We start from the raw sequence: 18,477 nt of genomic DNA, 5'->3' as shown, positions 1-18,477 counted from the left end.
ACTCACAAATACAGATGAGTGTGTACGTCACAAAGGGCCTCTGAAAGAGTTAACAACTTAAAAGAGGTAGGGACAATGAATTTACCCCTGACGAAACATTCCTAGTTAGCAGACTCAGCTTAAAAAGTAGCAGAACATCGCTCGTCAACCAAGATAAAATATATGTATAATTACGCTACGCATCTACAAATAAAGCTCAACATATACATCATAAAGCGCTTCTGATAGAATACAGACTGTTGAAAATTCAAAAGGGACCGTTTTTTTCACCAACTTACCTCCGAATATACTTTACAGCCATTCTTATGAATGCGGTCCGCTCTCGTCGAAGCCATGTTTGGAACTACACGGAAGCAAAATCGTATAATACATCTCTATGGGAGTGTCGTAACCCTCTTTCTAAGGCCCTGGTCGGGAGTGGTGTGATTTAGGTCACATGAGCCAATCAGGTAGCCGCTTTCTCCTCACCATAACAACCAGATATTAACAATGGCGACTACAACATTGGAGAGTGAAGAAGAGCGAATGGAGAAAAAAGTTAAAAAGAAAGTGCATAAAGTGGGAAATAAACAATGCTACATGCATCTTTTTTCTTTGAAGAATGAGGACGTTTTGGACTTCACTTATCAACGGTGGAACACGTAGAGAACCTGCTTAAAAAGTGGCTTTGTCTTCATGGCACTAACAAGTATCTTGCAGAAATATACCAGCATTGCGTGGATATGGATTTTGAAAATATTCCTGGCGACGCTGGATTCCACACTACATGCTACCGGCGTTTTACTGATAAACAGAAATTGTTGAAGGCGAGCCATTCTGACGCCCCTGCGAGTACTATCGAAGTTGCAGAAGCGTCTAAAAAAACTTCATTCCCGTTCAGGTTTGCCCATCGCTTCTGCTGGCCCTGTCCTTCCAGCCATCTGCATCATTTGTATTAAAAAAAAAAAAAAAAACAAACAAAAAAAAAGTTTCAAAGTATGCTCGTTTGGGATCGGAAGGCAAACGGCAGAGGGATCATCTCGCCAAAGCAGAGACATTGTCGGCAGGTATGTTCATCACACACACCCGCCCATTTTTATTAACAATATGACCGATATTTATTAATGGACTGAAAATAATTTGTTGTTAATTTAATTTTTAAGTCTATAGTGTAGTAGAAACGCGAGCTGCTGAATGATTTATCGAGTGAATCCAGCAGTGGTTACCAAACTCGAGTTAGCTGTGTCCCTCACAGTCATAGATCACAGCTACCCCCCCCCCCCCCCCAACAACCTCAACAAACCCTTTACTTTTAAATCTGTGATGTGCATATACTGTGAAAAGCGGTGATGTGACAATAATACTTATTATAATTCTTTTTTGTGTAAAGGCCGGTTGCTGCAGGCAGCAGAGATGAAGACTCTTCAATCCTTCTACATATCAAAGACAAAGACTGTGTTGCAATGGAGGTGCGATACCATAAATTCTGTTACCGAGATTACACCAGGTTCCTAACCAAGTCAACAGCAACAGAAACTGCAACGAGGGATGAAGAAATGTGAGTTATTACATTGCACTATTCCATTGACACTTTGCTAACATTACACATTTCAAAGGTAAAGCATTGGTCAACAACATGCCACTTGTATTCTGCTTGCCTTTAGCCAAAGCATTGAAAGTGTTACTCTTTGCACATCCTAAGTGTGTGTGTGTTTCAGACAACCCTATGCTGAGAGCTACAAACTCTTGTGAACAAGTGATCCGTCAAAGGATTATCGTTGACAAAGATGTGCTCAGAATGGACAAGCTAAGAAGGTTGTTCGTGAACACCGTGAAGAACCATGAGGATTTTGATGCTTCAAACGACAGGTAATTTATAAATCTTCATACTAAAAAATATTTTTTTTATATTTAGTCTCTAAAAAAGGCTTTGAGAGAATGTTTAATTTTGTTCTCTTTGGTGTATTTGTGTGAATGAGAAATATAAGCGCAAGAGTGAATGTGGGTGTGTGTGATGTGAATATGTGTCTTGTGCTCATCTTCCCCTTTAACTTTGTTTCAGGTAGGTTTTGCTGAAAAGAAGATTGAAGCGTGACTTCCCCCAGTTGGTCTTTCACACCCCTTTCCAGCGCAACATGTCTGAAATGTTTTTTTTTTTTTTTTTTTTGAGACATTATCAACAACAAACTTTTAGACAGGATACCTCAGTCATCGGGTACATCAGCTACCGAATCTACTGAGGTAAGCCAAGAAAGTGACACTGAACAAATGGCTAGCACAACATCTGGTTGGAAAACCAGCTCTTGGCCCCAGTGTTTGTTCTGCCCTCATTGGCATCCATACATTCACAGGTTGTGACTCAACCAGTGCCTTTCATGGCAAGGGCAAAACAAAGATATTTTCTCTTGCTTGTCAGCAAGAAGAATACCTGACTGCATTTACAGATCTGGGTAGTAGTTTTAACCTTGACCAGTCTACATTTGAGGCATTGAGCAAATATGTGTGCCATCTGTATGGCCAGTCAACTGCCAAAAATGTCAACGATGCAAGATACAAGGCATTCTGTACGGCATCGTCAACTTTACCAGAACTGTCCATTCCTCCAACAAGTGATGCTCTCTTCCAACACAGCAAAAGGGCAAACTACCGAGCAGCAGTAATGCGAATGGATGACTAGAAATCCTGCCCCAGATAGTGTGCTACAGGTAGTCCACTGTGGTTGCAAGATAATCAAGTGTGAGACTGAAAGATGTTCATGCTTGTCTACAAAAATGTCTTGTACAGATTTACAGTGGGGAGAACAAGTATTTGATACACTGCCAATGGGTTGCCAATGGGAAAACCCATTGGCAGTGTATCAAATACTTGTTCTCCCCACTGTATGCCACTGCCAGAACTGTGAAAATATTTCAAAGGAAACAGAAAGAGGCACATGGGATAATGACACTGATGAATAATCACCCACTATGTAAAATCTATCCTATGTTTTGATTCATTATCAAGATGGTACTCTCCATTTAACACTTTTAAAACAAAAAAAAATTCTGTATTCCCTTTTCCCAAAACATAGACCTTTGTTCAATTTGACTGGCAAAAAAGATGGATGTTCCAATGAAGTGCCATGGTTTTATTGTGAATGCACATTTGATATATATATATACATATATACATACAGTGCCTTGCAAAAGTATTCGGCCTCCTTGAACCTTGCAACCTTTCGCCACATTTCAGGCTTCAAACAGAAAGATAAAATTTTAATTTTTTGTCAAGAATCAACAACAAGTGGGACACAATCGTGAAGTGGAACAAAATTTATTGGATAATTTAAACTTTTTTAACAAATAAAAAACTGAAAAGTGGGGCGTGCAATATTATTCGGCCCCCTTGCGTTAATACTTTGTAGCGCCACCTTTTGCTCCAATTACAGCTGCAAGTCGCTTGGGGTATGTTTCTATCAGTTTTGCACATCGAGAGACTGACATTCTTGCCCATTCTTCCTTGCAAAACAGCTCGAGCTCAGTGAGGTTGGATGGAGAGTGTTTGTGAACAGCAGTCTTCAGCTCTTTCCACAGATTCTCCATTGGATTCAGGTCTGGACTTTGACTTGGCCATTCTAACACCTGGATACGTTTATTTTTTAACCATTCCATTGTAGATTTGGCTTTATGTTTTGGATCATTGTCCTGTTGGAAGATAAATCTCCGTCCCAGTCTCAGGTCTTGTGCAGATACCAACAGGTTTTCTTCCAGAATGTTCCTGTATTTGGCTGCATCCATCTTCCCGTCAATTTTAACCATCTTCCCTGTCCCTGCTGAAGAAAAGCAGGCCCAAAGCATGATGCTGCCAGTCTAGTGATGGCAAAATGAAGCCCCATGAAGCAGTGAAGCCCTGCAGGGAAATGCGTCACACACACCTAGGGGCTTCAAGAGGATTGATTACCTCGACTACGCCATCATGTGGACAGAAAAATGTATAACATGCTTGGTGCATGAATCATGCTCTGATTACAAAGAAAATACATATTTTAAGTTTAACATGAATTATTGTGTGTTACTTTGTCTATGTGCATATGAAACAAGTGAAAATGTGAAATGAGGCAAAATGTGCTTACTCATTTTTATTTAGAAACAATATTTTTTCCAAAGTTTTTGGACTCAGGCGGTTTCTTTTTTTGCAGAGAATTTCACCTGCTTTTGAAAAAACTCTTTCACATGGCACTGATGAAGCAGGGGTGCATAGATAGGATACAGCAAGTTTGTATAAAGTTGGAAGTGTATATTTCTGTGATTCCCAGTACTGAAGGGGACTTTCAACTCGGGGGATGTTTGGTGCTCCCAGATACTTTTGCACCTCAACTGTTGCATTTGCCGTGACATTTGTGGTTCTTGCTTGATGGACTGAGGCATCAAAATGATGCCACAGTTTGCTTCCTAGGAAAGAAACAGATATTAGTAATTATTTAATATTAGAACAATTAGGAAATATTAAATACCTCCAACAGACTGGGAAGGTTCTGATGATGACGACGACGATGATAATGATGATGAAGTAGATGAGGCTGTGCGGCTCATGATAGCTGCGCATTCCATCGTGAGCCTTTTTTCTGCCTCTGCTGCTTTACTGGGACTGAAGAAGCCTACTTTTTTAAACCTTGGGTCAAGCAGAGTAGCCAGAAACAATGCTCATAGACTGGAGTTGGTTCAGCTTCTCTCTTAGTTGTCTTTGCAGAAACTCAACCATGGATGTGCTCTCTGGAGTTTGAAGCTGTCGAATCTCTTCTTCCTCCAGGGAGTGATGCAACTTGGACAACAGTGGAATTACCTTTGACCCCGACACTTTCTTCTCCTCAGACAGCTCAATTGTGGCATAGTTAAATGGCTCCAATACTTTCAAACAGTCAGCAATAATTCTGTACTGTTCAGCAGACAATGGTGTCAGATCAGTGCGTAGACCAGCCAAAGCTGCTCCGACAGGCTCTCTCAAAGTGTAGATACGCTGAAGCATGAGATAAGTGCTGTTCCACCTCGTTTCAACCTCCTGAAGAAGTTTAAGCACCGGAAGGCCCATTTGAATTTGCATCTGAGTTAGTCTCTCCTACATTAAAATCAAGTGTCAAATTAATAAATAGCAAAAAATAAAATATGTTACATATGACAAGTAAGGAGCTTACCTTTGCTGTAGTGCTGCTCTTAAAATAACCAACTATCTTTCGACAGTTTGCCCGGATGTGGAACAATTCAGGACATTGGTCAAGAGCTTTTTTCACCAAAAGATTTAGCGTATGTGCCACACAAATAGTGTGACGCATATGAAGCTCTCTGGCACAAGCTCCCATATTTGCTGCTCCAGCAGTCACTAGACATGTCACTTTGTCACTGATACCCCACTCTGACATTAGCGAGGTTTTCATAAAAGCCATGTTTGCTGCAGTGTGTGCCTCAGGGAAATGTTGCACCCCCAGTACAACTGATTGGAGGGATGTGGTTTCATCAATGAAATGACATGTCACAGCTAGATAGGCATCAGTATTGATGGACGTCCACATATCTGATGTCAAACTACATGCAGATGCTTTAGCCACAATGGCTTTTGTTTTATCTTTGGTTTCCTTGTACGATTTATGGAATTGAAAAGTATTGAAATGGTTAATCCTATAATATAGTGCTTCATGTCGTGACATACATACCTGCCGTGTAGGTAGAACGTAGGAAGGAGCTAAAGCTTTCATAAGCTTTTTGAATCCACTGCCGTCCACCAAGGAAAACGGCTGAGAATCCTCAATTACCATATCAACCAACAGCTCAGCCAAGTCAACCTTCTCAGCTATATTAAATTACATGTCAGAGTTATAAAACAAACAAACAAAAATGCACACAGTGTAGTGTGGGACTATGAATATAAATGACCCACCTGAGCCGGGTTCAACCTGGTTGGTCTCCTCGTTCCCATGCAAGACCCTATAGTGCCTTAACATTGTTGAGGTGTTATTATTATAACTAAGCACCTTGGAACACACCAGACACTTCACCTAAGTATTCGTAAAGGAAAAATGTGAATTTTATGTGTCATCACACTTTCTTTCATTATTGGAATCTGTTAAATAGTAATTAATTGCAGTGCATTACCTTCTGAGGTGAGATCAGCTAAAGGTGCTCCCCAAACAGGGGAAAATCTCCTTTTTCCTGCTGGTTCCATCGCAAAAATGAAGCTCGTCGAATCGAATGCCAAATAGCGCAATAAGGGACTCGAAAACACGAAAAGTGAAGGGGAATCCATAGCGTTTCTTGGCCGCTTTTATTTCGAACTCCAATCAAGCCAAGCGAATCAGGTCCTGAATCAGTCACGTGGTACAGCCGCTCGCAAATGCTTTACTGAATCAGCCACCTGGTACACCTGCTCGCGAATCATTTCCCGAATCAGTCACGTGGTACACCCGCTTGCAAATGCTTTCCTGAATCAGCCACCTGGTACACCTGCTCGCGAATCATTTCCCGAATCAGTCACGTGGTACACCCGCTCGCAAATGCTTTCCTGAATCAGCCACCTGGTACACCTGCTCGCGAATCATTTCCCGAATCAGTCACGTGGTACACCTGCTTCGCAGGGCAACAAACGTCACCACGTAAGTCGTCAACACGCGTATCGGCTCGCGGTTCATGAACCACTCATCTACATTACTCGGCACACACTTCAGGGATTCGACCCGAGGAGCACATCACTAGCTGCCACCACCATGTTTGACATTGGGGATGGTGTGTTCAGGGTGATGAGCTGTGTTGCTTTTACGCCAAACATATCGTTTTGCATTGTGGCCAAAAAGTTGAATTTTGGTTTCATCTGACCAGAGCACCTTCTTCCACATGTTTGGTGTGTCTCCCAGGTGGCTTGTGGCAAACTTTAAACGAGATTTTTATGGATATCTTTGAGAAATGGCTTTCTTCTTGCCACTCTTCCATAAAGGCCAGATTGGTGCAGTGTACGACTGATTGTTGTCCTATGGACAGACTCTCCCACCTCAGCTGTAGATCTCTGCAGATCATCCAGAGTGATCATGGGCCTCTTGGCTGCATCTCTGATCAGTTTTCTCCTTGTTTGAGAAGGCAAGGCAAGGCAAATTTATTTATATAGCACAATTCAACACAAGGCAATTCAAAGTGCTTTACATCACATGAAAACCATAAAAATCACATTTAAATCAACACAACGTAAAAACCAAGACAAAAGATCGCATTTAATCACAGAATAAAAATAAATAAATAAAAATAAAACAAAAATAGAAATAAAGCAAAAACTACTACTAATAATAATCATTGAAATCACCAATGGAGATAAGCACAAGAGGAATAGAAGGCAGGTAGATTGAAATATATAGACAGTTATGGATATGCAGTGCTAAACAAAAGCGTTTTTAGCCCTGATTTAAATGAGCTAACGGTTTGAGCATACTTCAGACCTTCGGGTAACTTGTTCCAGAGGTGAGGAGCATAATAACTAAATGCTGCCTCACCCTGCTTGGTTCTTGTTCTTGGAACATGCAGAAGACCCGTTCCAGACGACCTTAAGGGTCTAGATGTCTCATAGGAATCTAACAAGTCAAGCATGTATTTTGGTCCAAGGCCATTAAGTGTTTTGTAGACGAGCAGTAGTATTTTATAGTCTATCCTTTGACTCACTGGAAGCCAGTGTAGCGATTTCAAAACCGGTGTAATGTGGTCCAGCTTCCTTGTATTTGTGAGGACTCTGGCTGCAGCATTCTGTACTAGCTGCAGCTTCCTGAGAAGAAAGTTTGGTTCACTTCTGCGCAGCGGTTTGGGAGTTAACATCAAAATTACATTTCTCGGCCGAAGTGAGTAGAGCTCACTGTCAAAAGGCTTAAATGGCTTTTTTGAACTAAGTTTGAGGATTGCGCTCAAACAAATGTCCTAGAACCAAATTTCCAATTGTAACTACTAGATTGTGATACAATACACTATTGGGTGAAGTTTGGTTCACTTCTGCGCAGCGGTTTGGGAGTTAACATCAAAATGACATTTCTCGGCAGAAGTGAATTGATCTCACTGTCAAAAGGCGTAAATGGCTTTTTTGAACTAAGTTTGAGGATTGCGCTCAAACCAAATTTCCTAGAACCAAATTTCCAAATGTAACTACTAGATTGTGATACAATACACTATTGGGTGAAGTTTGGTTGACTTCTGTGCAACGGTTTGGGAGTTAACATCAAAATTACATTTCTCGGCCGAATCGCGTAGATCTCACTGTCAAAAGGCTTAAATGACTTTTTTTAACTGTTTGAGGATTGCGCTCAAACCAAATGTCCTCGAACCAAATTTCCAAATGTAACTACTAGATTGTGATACAATACACTATTGGGTGAAGTTTGGTTGACTTCTGCGCAGTGGTTTGGGAGTTAACATCAAAATGACATTTCTCGGTAGAAGTGAATTGATCTCACTGTCAAAAGGCGTAAATGACTTTTTTGAACTAAGTTTGAGGATTGCGCTCAAACCAAATGTCCTAGAACCAAATTTCCAAATGTAACTACTAGATTTTGATACAATACACTACTGGGTGAAGTTTGGTTCACTTCTAAGCAGCGGTTTGGGAGTTAACATCAAAATGACATTTCTCGGCCAAAGTGAATAGATCTCACTGTCAAAAGGCTTAAATGGCTTTTTTGAATTCAATTCAATTCAATTCAATTTTATTTATATAGCCCTCAATCACAACAGAAGTGAACTAAGTTTGAGGATTGCGCTCAAACCAAATGTCCTAGAACCAAATTTCCAAATGTAACTACTAGATTGTGATACAATACACTAATGGGTGAAGTTTGGTTAACTTCTGCGCAGCGGTTTGGGAGTTAACATCAAAATTACATTTCTCGGCCGAAGTGAATAGATCTCACTGTCAAAAGGCTTAAATGGCTTTTTTGAATTCAATTCAATTCAATTCAATTTTATTTATATAGCCCTCAATCACAACAGAAGTGAACTAAGTTTGAGGATTGCGCTCAAACCAAATGTCCTAGAACCAAATTTCCAAATGTAACTACTAGATTGTGATACAATACACTATTGGGTGAAGTTTGGTTCACTATTGCGCAGCGGTGTGGGAGTTAACATCAAAATGACATTTCTCAGCCGAAGTGAATAGAGCTCACTGTCAAAAGGCTTAAATGGCTTTTTTGAATTAAGTTTGAGGATTGCGCTCAAACCAAATGTCCTAGAACTAAATTTCCAAATGTAACTACTAGATTGTGATACAATACACTATTGGGTGAAGTTTGGTTCACTTCTGCGCAGCGGTTTGGGAGTTAACATCAAAATTACATTTCTCGGCAGAAGTGAATTGATCTCACTGTCAAAAGGCGTAAATGGCTTTTTTGAACTAAGTTTGAGGATTGCGCTCAAACCAAATGTCCTAGAACCAAATTTCCAAATGTAACTACTAGATTGTGATACAATACACTACTGGGTGAAGTTTGGTTCACTTCTGCGCAGCGGTTTAGGAGTTAACATCAAAATTACATTTCTCGGCCGAAGTGAGTAGAGCTCACTGTCAAAAGGCTTAAATGGCTTTTTTGAACTCTGTTTGAGGATTGCGCTCAAACCAAATGTCCTAGAACCGAATTTTTACATGTAACTACTAGATTGTGATACAATACACTATTGGGTGACGTTTGGTTCACTTCTGCGCAACGGTTTGGGAGTTAACATCAAAATTACATTTCTCGGCTGATGTGAGTAGATCTCACTGTCAAAAGGTGAGAACGGCTTTTTTGAACTCAGTTTAAGGATTGGCTCAAACTAAATGTCCTAGAACCAAATTTCCAAATGTAACTACTAGATTGTGATACAATACACTATTGGGTGAAGTTTGGTTCACTTCTGCGCAGCGGTTTGGGAGTTAACATCAAAATGACATTTCTCGGTAGAAGTGAATTGATCTCACTGTCAAAAGGCGTAAATGACTTTTTTGAACTAAGTTTGAGGATTGCGCTCAAACCAAATGTCCTAGAACCAAATTTCCAAATGTAACTACTAGATTTTGATACAATACACTACTGGGTGAAGTTTGGTTCACTTCTAAGCAGCGGTTTGGGAGTTAACATCAAAATGACATTTCTCGGCCAAAGTGAATAGATCTCACTGTCAAAAGGCTTAAATGGCTTTTTTGAATTCAATTCAATTCAATTCAATTTTATTTATATAGCCCTCAATCACAACAGAAGTGAACTAAGTTTGAGGATTGCGCTCAAACCAAATGTCCTAGAACCAAATTTCCAAATGTAACTACTAGATTGTGATACAATACACTAATGGGTGAAGTTTGGTTAACTTCTGCGCAGCGGTTTGGGAGTTAACATCAAAATTACATTTCTCGGCCGAAGTGAATAGATCTCACTGTCAAAAGGCTTAAATGGCTTTTTTGAATTCAATTCAATTCAATTCAATTTTATTTATATAGCCCTCAATCACAACAGAAGTGAACTAAGTTTGAGGATTGCGCTCAAACCAAATGTCCTAGAACCAAATTTCCAAATGTAACTACTAGATTGTGATACAATACACTATTGGGTGAAGTTTGGTTCACTATTGCGCAGCGGTGTGGGAGTTAACATCAAAATGACATTTCTCAGCCGAAGTGAATAGAGCTCACTGTCAAAAGGCTTAAATGGCTTTTTTGAACTAAGTTTGAGGATTGCGCTCAAACCAAATGTCCTAGAACTAAATTTCCAAATGTAACTACTAGATTGTGATACAATACACTATTGGGTGAAGTTTGGTTCACTTCTGCGCAGCGGTTTGGGAGTTAACATCAAAATTACATTTCTCGGCAGAAGTGAATTGATCTCACTGTCAAAAGGCGTAAATGGCTTTTTTGAACTAAGTTTGAGGATTGCGCTCAAACCAAATGTCCTAGAACCAAATTTCCAAATGTAACTACTAGATTGTGATACAATACACTACTGGGTGAAGTTTGGTTCACTTCTGCGCAGCGGTTTAGGAGTTAACATCAAAATTACATTTCTCGGCCGAAGTGAGTAGAGCTCAATGTCAAAAGGCTTAAATGGCTTTTTTGAACTCTGTTTGAGGATTGCGCTCAAACCAAATGTCCTAGAACCGAATTTTTACATGTAACTACTAGATTGTGATACAATACACTATTGGGTGACGTTTGGTTCACTTCTGCGCAACGGTTTGGGAGTTAACATCAAAATTACATTTCTCGGCTGATGTGAGTAGATCTCACTGTCAAAAGGTGAGAACGGCTTTTTTGAACTCAGTTTAAGGATTGGCTCAAACTAAATGTCCTAGAACCAAATTTCCAAATGTAACTACTAGATTGTGATACAATACACTATTGGGTGAAGTTTGGTTCACTTCTGCGCAGCGGTTTGGGAGTTAACATTAAAATTACATTTCTCGGCCGAAGTGAGTAGAGCTCACCGTCAAAAGGCTTAAATGGCTTTTTTGAACTAAGTTTAAAGATTGCGCTCAAACCAAATGTCCTTGAACCAAATTTCCAAATGTAACTACTAGATTGTGATACCATACACTATTGGGTGAAGTTTGGTTCACTTGTGCGCAGCGGTTTGGGAGTTAACATCAAAATTACATTTCTCGGCCGAAGTGAGTAGAGCTCACTGTCAAAAGGCTTAAATGGCTTTTTTGAACTAAGTTTGAGGATTGCGCTCAAACAAATGTCCTAGAACCAAATTTCCAAATGTAACTACTAGATTGTGATACAATACACTATTGGGTGAAGTTTGTTTCACTTTTGCGTAGCGGTTTGGGAGTTAACATCAAAATTACATTTCTCGGCCGAATTGCGTAGAGCTCACTTTCAAAAGGTGAGAACGGCTTTTTTGAACTCAGTTTGAGGATTGCGCTCAAACCAAATGTCCTAGAACCAAATTTCTAAATGTAACTACTAGATTGTGATACAATACACTATTGGGTGAAGTTTGGTTAACTTCTGCGCAGCGGTTTGGGAGTTAACATCAAAATTACATTTCTCGGCAGAAGTGAATTCATCTCACTGTCAAAAGGCTTGAATGGCTTTTTTGAACAAAGTTTGAGGATTGCGCTCAAACCAAATGTCCTAGAACCAAATTTCTAAATGTAACTACTAGATTGTGATACAATACACTATTGGGTGAAGTTTGGTTCACTTCTGCGCAGCGGTTTGGGAGTTAACATCAAAATTAAATTTCTCGGCAGAAGTGAGTTCATCTCAATGTCAAAAGGCATAAATGGCTGTTTTGAACTAAGTTTGAGGATTGAGCTCAAACCAAATGTCCTAGAACCAAATTTCCAAATGTAACTACTAGATTTTGATACAATACACTACTGGGTGAAGTTTGGTTCACTTCTAAGCAGCGGTTTGGGAGTTAACATCAAAATGACATTTCTCGGCCGAAGTGAATAGATCTCACTGTCAAAAGGCTTAAATGGCTTTTTTGAATTCAATTCAATTCAATTCAATTTTATTTATATAGCCCTCAATCACAACAGAAGTGAACTAAGTTTGAGGGTTGCGCTCAAACCAAATGTCCTAGAACCAAATTTCCAAATGTAACTACTAGATTGTGATACAATACACTATTGGGTGAAGTTTGGTTAACTTCTGCGCAGCGGTTTGGGAGTTAACATCAAAATTACATTTCTCGGCAGAAGTGAATTGATCTCACTGTCAAAAGGCGTAAATGGCTTTTTTGAACAAAGTTTGAGGATTGCGCTCAAACCAAATGTCCTAGAACCGAATTTTTACATGTAACTACAAGATTGTGATACAATACACTATTGGGTGACGTTTGGTTCACTTCTGCGCAACGGTTTGGGAGTTAACATCAAAATTACATTTCTCGGCTGGTGTGAGTAGATCTCACTGTCAAAAGGTGAGAACGGCTTTTTTGACCTCAGTTTAAGGATTGCGCTCAAACTAAATGTCCTAGAACCAAATTTCCAAATGTAACTACTAGATTGTGATACAAAACACTATTGGGTGAAGTTTGGTTCACTTCTGCGCAGCGGTTTAGGAGTTAACATTAAAATTACATTCCTAGGCCGAAGTGAGTAGAGCTCACCGTCAAAAGGCTTAAATGGCTTTTTTGAACTAAGTTTAAAGATTGCGCTCAAACCAAATGTCCTTGAACCAAATTTCCAAATGTAACTACTAGATTGTGATACCATACACTATTGGGTGAAGTTTGGTTCACTTCTGCGCAGCGGTTTGGGAGTTAACATCAAAATTACATTTCTCGGCCGAAGTGAGTAGAGCTCACTGTCAAAAGGCTTAAATGGCTTTTTTGAACTAAATTTGAGGATTGCGCTCAAACAAATGTCCTAGAACCAAATTTCCAAATGTAACTACTACATTGTGATACAATACACTATTGGGTGAAGTTTGGTTCACTTCTGCGCAGCGGTTTGGGAGTTAACATCAAAATTACATTTCTCGGCCGAATTGAGTAGAGCTCACTGTCAAAAGGTGAGAACGACTTTTTTGAACTCAGTTTGAGGATTGCGCTCAAACCAAATGTCCTAGAACCAAATTTCCAAATGTAACTACTAGATTGTGATACAATACACTATTGGGTGAAGTTTGGTTAACTTCTGCGCAGCGGTTTGGGAGTTAACATCAAAATTGCATTTCTCGGCCGAATTGAGTAGAGCTCACTGTCAAAAGGTGAGAACGGCTTTTTTGAACTCAGTTTGAGGATTGCGCTCAAACCAAAATGTCCTAGAACCAAATTTCCAAATGTAACTACTAGATTGTGATACAATACATTATTGGGTGAAGTTTGTTTCACTTTTGCGTAGCGGTTTGGGAGTTAACATCAAAATTACATTTCTCGGCCGAATTGCGTAGAGCTCACTTTCAAAAGGTGAGATACGCTTTTTTGAACTCAGTTTGAGGATTGCGCTCAAACCAAATGTCCTAGAACCAAATTTCTAAATGTAACTACTAGATTGTGATACAATACACTATTGGGTGAAGTTTGGTTAACTTCTGCGCAGCGGTTTGGGAGTTAACATCAAAATTACATTTCTCGGCAGAAGTGAGTTCATCTCACTGTCAAAAGGCTTGAATGGCTTTTTTGAACAAAGTTTGAGGATTGCGCTCAAACCAAAATCCTAGAACCAAATTTCTAAATGTAACTACTAGATTGTGATACAATACACTATTGGGTGAAGTTTGGTTCACTTCTGCGCAGCGGTTTGGGAGTTAACATCAAAATTACATTTCTCGGCAGAAGTGAGTTCATCTCAATGTCAAAAGGCATAAATGGCTGTTTTGAACTAAGTTTGAGGATTGAGCTCAAACCAAATGTCCTAGAACCAAATTTCCAAATGTAACTACTAGATTTTGATACAATACACTACTGGGTGAAGTTTGGTTCACTTCTAAGCAGCGGTTTGGGAGTTAACATCAAAATGACATTTCTCGGCCGAAGTGAATAGATCTCACTGTCAAAAGGCTTAAATGGCTTTTTTGAATTCAATTCAATTCAATTCAATTTTATTTATATAGCCCTCAATCACAACAGAAGTGAACTAAGTTTGAGGATTGCGCTCAAACCAAATGTCCTAGAACCAAATTTCCAAATGTAACTACTAGATTTTGATACAATACAGTATTGGGTGAAGTTTGGTTATTTTCTGCGCAGCGGTTTGGGAGTTAACATCAAAATTACATTTCTCGGCAGAAGTGAATTGATCTCACTGTCAAAAGGCGTAAATGGCTTTTTTGAACTAAGTTTGAGGATTGCGCTCAAACCAAATGTCCTAGAACCAAATTATCAAATGTAACTACTAGATTGTGATACAATACACTATTGGGTGAAGTTTAGTTCACTTCTGCGCAGCGGTTTGGGAGTTATCATCAAAATTACATTTCTCGGCCGATGTGAGTAGATCTCAATGTCAAAAGGCGTAAATGGCTTTTTGAACTCAGTTTGAGGATTGCGCTCAAACCAAATGTCCTAGAACCAAATTTCCAAATGTAACTACTAGATTGTGATACAATACACTACTGGGTGAAGTTTGGTTCACTTCAGCATAGCGGTTTAGGAGTTAACATCAAAATTACATTTCTCGGCCGAAGTGAGTAGAGCTCACTGTCAAAAGGCTTAAATGGCTTTTTTGAACTCTGTTTGAGGATTGCGCTCAAACCAAATGTCCTAGAACCGAATTTTTACATGTAACTACTAGATTGTGATACAATACACTATTGGGTGACGTTTGGTTCACTTCTGCGCAACGGTTTGGGAGTTAACATCAAAATTACATTTCTCGGCTGATGTGAGTAGATCTCACTGTCAAAAGGTGAGAACGGCTTTTTTGACCTCAGTTTAAGGATTGCGCTCAAACTCAATGTCCTAGAACCAAATTTCCAAATGTAACTACTAGATTGTGATACAATACAGTATTGGGTGAAGTTTGGTTCACTTCTGCGCAGCGGTTTGGGAGTTAACATTAAAATTACATTCCTCGGCCGAAGTGAGTAGAGCTCACCGTCAAAAGGCTTAAATGGCTTTTTTGAACTAAGTTTAAAGATTGCGCTCAAACCAAATGTCCTTGAACCAAATTTCCAAATGTAACTACTAGATTGTGATACCATACACTATTGGGTGAAGTTTGGTTCACTTCTGCGCAGCAGTTTGGGAGTTAACATCAAAATTACATTTCTCGGCCGAAGTGAGTAGAGCTCACTGTCAAAAGGCTTAAATGGCTTTTTTGAACTAAGTTTGAGGATTGCGCTCAAACAAATGTCCTAGAACCAAATTTCCAAATGTAACTACTACATTGTGATACAATACACTATTGGGTGAAGTTTGGTTCACTTCTGCGCAGCGGTTTGGGAGTTAACATCAAAATTACATTTCTCGGCCGAATTGCGTAGAGCTCACTTTCAAAAGGTGAGAACGGCTTTTTTGAACTCAGTTTGAGGATTGCGCTCAAACCAAATGTCCTAGAACCAAATTTCCAAATGTAACTACTAGATTGTGATACAATACACTATTGGGTGAAGTTTGGTTAACTTCTGCGCAGCGGTTTGGGAGTTAACATCAAAATTGCATTTCTCGGCCGAATTGAGTAGAGCTCACTGTCAAAAGGTGAGAACGGCTTTTTTGAACTCAGTTTGAGGATTGCGCTCAAACCAAAATGTCCTAGAACCAAATTTCCAAATGTAACTACTAGATTGTGATACAATACACTATTGGGTGAAGTTTGTTTCACTTTTGCGTAGCGGTTTGGGAGTTAACATCAAAATTACATTTCTCGGCCGAATTGCGTAGAGCTCACTTTCAAAAGGTGAGAACGGCTTTTTTGAACTCAGTTTGAGGATTGCGCTCAAACCAAATGTCCTAGAACCAAATTTCTAAATGTAACTACTAGATTGTGATACAATACACTATTGGGTGAAGTTTGGTTAACTTCTGCGCAGCGGTTTGGGAGTTAACATCAAAATTACATTTCTCGGTAGAAGTGAATTCATCTCACTGTCAAAAGGCTTGAATGGCTTTTTTGAACAAAGTTTGAGGATTGCGCTCAAACCAAATGTCCTAGAACCAAATTTCTAAATGTAACTACTAGATTGTGATACAATACACTATTGGGTGAAGTTTGGTTCACTTCTGCGCAGCGGTTTGGGAGTTAACATCAAAATTACATTTCTCGGCAGAAGTGAGTTCATCTCAATGTCAAAAGGCATAAATGGCTGTTTTGAACTAAGTTTGAGGATTGAGCTCAAACCAAATGTCCTAGAACCAAATTTCCAAATGTAACTACTAGATTTTGATACAATACACTACTGGGTGAAGTTTGGTTCACTTCTAAGCAGCGGTTTGGGAGTTAACATCAAAATGACATTTCTCGGCCGAAGTGAATAGATCTCACTGTCAAAAGGCTTAAATGGCTTTTTTGAATTCAATTCAATTCAATTCAATTTTATTTATATAGCCCTCAATCACAACAGAAGTGAACTAAGTTTGAGGATTGCGCTCAAACCAAATGTCCTAGAACCAAATTTCCAAATGTAACTACTAGATTGTGATACAATACACTATTGGGTGAAGTTTGGTTATTTTCTGCGCAGCGGTTTGGGAGTTAACATCAAAATTACATTTCTCGGCAGAAGTGAATTGATCTCACTGTCAAAAGGCGTAAATGGCTTTTTTGAACTAAGTTTGAGGATTGCGCTCAAACCAAATGTCCTAGAACCAAATTATCAAATGTAACTACTAGATTGTGATACAATACACTATTGGGTGAAGTTTAGTTCACTTCTGCGCAGCGGTTTGGGAGTTATCATCAAAATTACATTTCTCGGCCGATGTGAGTACATCTCAATGTCAAAAGGCGTAAATGGCTTTTTGAACTCAGTTTGAGGATTGCGCTCAAACCAAATGTCCTAGAACCAAATTTCCAAATGTAACTACTAGATTGTGATACAATACACTACTGGGTGAAGTTTGGTTCACTTCAGCGCAGCGGTTTAGGAGTTAACATCAAAATTACATTTCTCGGCCGAAGTGAGTAGAGCTCACTGTCAAAAGGCTTAAATGGCTTTTTTGAACTCTGTTTGAGGATTGCGCTCAAACCAAATGTCCTAGAACCGAATTTTTACATGTAACTACTAGATTGTGATACAATACACTATTGGGTGACGTTTGGTTCACTTCTGCGCAACGGTTTGGGAGTTAACATCAAAATTACATTTCTCGGCTGATGTGAGTAGATCTCACTGTCAAAAGGTGAGAACGGCTTTTTTGACCTCAGTTTAAGGATTGCGCTCAAACTAAATGTCCTAGAACCAAATTTCCAAATGTAACTACTAGATTGTGATACAATACACTATTGGGTGAAGTTTGGTTCACTTCTGCGCAGCGGTTTGGGAGTTAACATTAAAATTACATTCCTCGGCCGAAGTGAGTAGAGCTCACCGTCAAAAGGCTTAAATGGCTTTTTTGAACTAAGTTTAAAGATTGCGCTCAAACCAAATGTCCTTGAACCAAATTTCCAAATGTAACTACTAGATTGTGATACCATACACTATTGGGTGAAGTTTGGTTCACTTCTGCGCAGCGGTTTGGGAGTTAACATCAAAATTACATTTCTCGGCCGAAGTGAGTAGAGCTCACTGTCAAAAGGCTTAAATGGCTTTTTTGAACTAAGTTTGAGGATTGCGCTCAAACAAATGTCCTAGAACCAAATTTCCAAATGTAACTACTACATTGTGATACAATACACTATTGGGTGAAGTTTGGTTCACTTCTGCGCAGCGGTTTGGGAGTTAACATCAAAATTACATTTCTCGGCAGAAGTGAGTTCATCTCACTGTCAAAAGGCTTGAATGGCTTTTTTGAACAAAGTTTGAGGATTGCGCTCAAACCAAATGTCCTAGAACCAAATTTCTAAATGTAACTACTAGATTGTGATACAATACACTATTGGGTGAAGTTTGGTTCACTTCTGCGCAGCGGTTTGG

General features: G+C 39.4%; 1 long non-coding RNA gene across 1 annotated transcript; it reads left to right on the top strand.

The window, feature by feature from the left end:
• The first annotated feature begins 67 nt into the window (after window positions 1–67).
• LOC130922615 (uncharacterized) lies at window positions 68–4,730 on the top strand. Its single transcript, XR_009064551.1, has 4 exons — window positions 68–1,046; window positions 1,370–1,537; window positions 1,698–1,848; window positions 2,042–4,730. It is a non-coding gene; the product is annotated as an uncharacterized LOC130922615 (long non-coding RNA).
• The last annotated feature ends 13,747 nt before the right edge of the window (window positions 4,731–18,477 follow it).

The sequence above is a fragment of the Corythoichthys intestinalis genome, chromosome 10, assembly GCF_030265065.1.
Source record: "Corythoichthys intestinalis isolate RoL2023-P3 chromosome 10, ASM3026506v1, whole genome shotgun sequence".
Lineage (NCBI taxonomy): Eukaryota > Metazoa > Chordata > Actinopteri > Syngnathiformes > Syngnathidae > Corythoichthys > Corythoichthys intestinalis.
Note: the sequence above shows the minus strand (reverse complement) of the source record. Positions and strands in the feature narration are given on the sequence as shown.